Below are 3,921 nucleotides of genomic sequence, written 5' to 3'. Positions count from 1 at the left end.
GGGTCACCCACTGATGGGTTGACAGCAGCCGCGTTGTTGTCCCATGGTGTCAGGTCACCCCGTTGATGGGACAAGAGCACCCAGATGGTGGCCCGATAGTGGCAGGTGCCCTAGTGATGGGACAAGGGCACCCAAGCAGAGGTCCCACCACTTCTCCCATTGTATTAAGTTCTCCATTGATAGGACAAGAGCACCCAGATGGGGCTCCTGCCACTTGTCCCACCACCCCATGTCCTCCAATAATGGGACAAGAGCACCCAGATGGAGGTCCCATCACTTCTCCCATCGCATTAAGTTCTCCATTGATAGGACAAGAGCACCCAGGTAGAGGTTCTGCCACTTGTCCCATCACCCTCTGTCCTCCAGTGATGGGACAAGAGCACCCAGATGGAGGTCCCACCACTTGTCCCACCACCCCATGACCTCCATTGATAGGGCAAGAGCACCCAGATGGGGATCCTACCACTTCTCCCATCGCATTAAGTTCTCCATCGATAGCACAAGAGCACACAGATGGAGGTCCCACCACCCCATGTCCTCCAGCGATGGGACAAGAGCATCCAAACAGAGGTCCCACCACTTGTCCCACCACCCCATGACCTCCATTGATAGGACAAGAGCACCCAGATGGAGGTCCCACCACCCCATGTCCTCCAGCGATGGGACAAGGGCACCCAGATGGAGGTCCCACCACTTGTCCCACCACCCCATGACCCCCATTAATAGGACAAGGGCACCCAGATGGAGGTCCCACCACCCCATGTCCCTCAATGATAGGACAAGAGCACCCAGATGGAGGTCCCACCACCCCATGTCCTCCAGCGATGGGACAAGAGCACCCAGATGGGGCTCCCACCACCCCATGTCCCCCAGTGACGGCTCAGGAGCACATGTATGGTGGTCCCATCACATGAGGCCCTCCAGAGGCGGGACGGGCGCGCCGGGCAGGGTCCCCTCCGCGTCCCCGTCACGCGGCCTCTCTCCGCAGGGCCATGGAGCGGTCGCCGTGGGGCCGGGCGGCCCCGGCGTTGCTGCTGCTGCTGGTGCTGGCCCGGGCGGGCGCCGACGAGCTGCTGGTGGCCACGGAGGCGGGCGCCGTGCGCGGCGTGCGGGTGCCCGTGGGCTCGGGCCACGTCAGCGCCTTCCTGGGCATCCCCTACGCGGAGCCGCCCGTGGGGCGGCTGCGCTTCCAGCGCCCGCGGGCGCCGCGGCCGTGGGGCGGCGTGCTGGACGCCTCGGCCTACCGGCACGCGTGCCACCAGTACGTGGACACCATGTACCCGGGCTTCGGCGGCTCCGAGATGTGGAACCCCAACCGCGAGATGAGCGAGGACTGCCTCTACCTCAACGTGTGGGTGCCGGCGCCGCGGCCGCGCAACGCCTCGGTGCTCGTGTGGATCTACGGCGGCGGCTTCTACAGCGGCGCCGCCTCGCTCGACGTCTACGACGGGCGCTACCTGGCGCACGCCGAGGGGGTGGTCCTGGTGTCCATGAACTACCGCGTGGGCGCCCTGGGCTTCCTGGCGCTGCCGGGGCACCCCGAGGCGCCGGGCAACGTGGGGCTGCTGGACCAGCGGCTGGCGCTGCGCTGGGTGCGCAGCAACATCGCGGCGTTCGGCGGCGACGCGGGCGCCGTGACGCTGTTCGGCGAGAGCGCGGGCGCCGCGTCGGCCGGGCTGCACCTGCTGTCCCCGGGGAGCTGGCCCCTGTTCCAGCGCGCCGTGCTGCAGAGCGGCTCCCCCAACGGGCCCTGGGCCACCGTGGGCGCCGCCGAGGGCCGGCGGCGCGCGGCCGCGCTGGCCAAGCTGGTGGGCTGCGGCGCGGGCAACGACACGGAGCTGCTGGGCTGCCTGCGCGCCAAGGAGCCGCAGGAGCTCATCGACAAGGAGTTCGCCGTGCTGCCGCGCCAGGGCATCTTCCGCTTCGCCTTCGTGCCCGTGGTGGACGGCGACTTCCTCGCCGACAGCCCCGAGGCGCTGCTGAGCGCCGGGGGCCGCCCCGCGGCGCAGGTGCTGCTGGGCGCCGTGCGCGACGAGGGCAGCTACTTCTTGGTGTACGGGGCGCCCGGCTTCAGCAAGGACAACGAGAGCCTCATCAGCCGCGAGGAGTTCCTGGGCGGCGTGCGGCTCGGCGTGCCCCACGCCAACGAGCTGGCGGCCGAGGCCGTGGTGCTGCAGTACACGGACTGGCTGGACCAGGACAACCCCGTGAAGAACCGCGAGGCGCTGGACGACATCGTGGGCGACCACAACGTGGTGTGTCCGCTCATGCACTTCGCGCTGCGCTGGGCCGAGCGCGGCGGCACCGTCTTCGCCTACCTGTTCGAGCACCGCGCGTCCAACATGCTGTGGCCGCCCTGGATGGGGGTGCCCCACGGCTACGAGATCGAGTTCATCTTCGGGCTGCCCCTCAACCCCAGCCTCAACTACACGGCCGAGGAGGAGCAGTTCAGCCGCAGGATCATGCGCTACTGGGGCAACTTCGCCCGCACCGGGTAGGTGCCGGCATGGGGGACGTGGAGGGATGGGGGCGGAGGGATGGGTGGAGGGATGGGGATGGTTGGGTGGAGGGATGAAGATGGTTGGGTGGAGGGATGGGGATGGAGGTGGTTGGGTGGAGGGATGGAGATGGAGATGGCTGGAGAGGTGGAGATGGTTGGGTGGAGGGATGGGGATGGTTGGGTGGAGGGATGGGGATGGAGGTGGTTGGGTGGAGGGATGGGGATGGTTGGGTGGAGGGGTGGAGATGGTTGGGTGGAGAGATGGAGGTGGAGATGACTGGAGAGGTGGAGATGGTTGAGTGGAGGGATGAAGATGGTTGGGTGGAGGGATGAGAATGGAGGTGGTTGGGTGGAGGGATGGAGATGGAGATGGCTGGAGAGGTGGAGATGGTTGGGTGGAGGGATGGGGATGGTTGGGTGGAGGGATGGGGATAAGGCCCATAAATCAAGGGAGGGAGGGGTGCATGGCGAAAGCGATGGATGCATCCATGGCTGGGTGGCTGGATGAATGGATGGATGGAGATGGGATGGATGGATGGAGAAAGGATAGATTGTTGGATGGTTGGAGATGGGGTGCACGGATGGGTAGAGAAGGGATGGATGGATGGATGGATGGACGGATGGATGGATGGACGGATGGATGCTTGGAGATGGGGTGCACAGACACATGGAGATAAGGTGGATGGATGGATGGATGGAGATGGGGTGTGCAGATGGGTAGAGAAGGGATGGATGGATGGATGGACGGACGGACGGATGGATGGAGATGGGGTGCAGAGACACATGGAGATGAGGTGGATGGAGGGAGGGATGGAGGGATGGAGGGAGGGATGGAGGGATGGATGGAGGGATGGATGGATGGATGGATGGACGGATGGATGGATGGATGGATGGATGGATGGATGGATGGATGGACGGATGGACGGATGGATGGAGGGATGGATGGATGGATGGATGGATGGACGGATGGACGGACGGATGGACGGATGGACGGATGGATGGATGGACAGATGGACGGATGGATGGAGGGATGGTTGGATGGATGGACGGATGGACGGAGGGATGGACGGATGGATGGACGGACAGAGATGGGGTGCAGAGACACATGGAGATGAGGTGGGTGGATGGATGGATGGACGGATGGACGGACAGATGGACGGATGGATGGATGGATGGATGGATGGATGGATGGATGGATGGACGGATGGATGGACGGGTGGATAGACGGATGGACGGCTGCTTGGAGATGGGGCGCTCAGCCAGGGAGGCACCCGGGCACCAACGACCCGCACGGAGGCGCAGAGTTGCCCCCGGGGCCGGCGGGCGGCACCGCGGGGACCCCCGTGCGTGCGGCCAGCGCCCGTGCCCGCCGCAGGGACCCCAACGAGCCGCGGGAGCGGGAGCGGCGCTGGCCGGCGTAC

At 65.4% G+C, this 3,921-nt stretch overlaps 1 pseudogene across 1 annotated transcript; it reads left to right on the top strand.

Moving 5' to 3' along the window:
• Positions 1–1,049: 1,049 nt before the first annotated feature.
• On the top strand, positions 1,050–3,915 carry LOC148590583 (acetylcholinesterase pseudogene; annotated as a pseudogene). Its single transcript, XR_015914285.1, has 2 exons — positions 1,050–2,494; positions 3,876–3,915. The product of XR_015914285.1 is annotated as an acetylcholinesterase pseudogene (transcript).
• The last annotated feature ends 6 nt before the right edge of the window (positions 3,916–3,921 follow it).

This window comes from Tinamus guttatus, unplaced genomic scaffold (assembly GCF_059628265.1).
Source record: "Tinamus guttatus ecotype Peru unplaced genomic scaffold, ASM5962826v1 Tinamus_guttatus_pri_ptg001240l, whole genome shotgun sequence".
NCBI classification, from domain to species: domain Eukaryota; kingdom Metazoa; phylum Chordata; class Aves; order Tinamiformes; family Tinamidae; genus Tinamus; species Tinamus guttatus.
The sequence above is the reverse complement of the archived record's forward strand: the minus strand, read 5'-3'. Positions and strand labels throughout refer to the sequence as shown.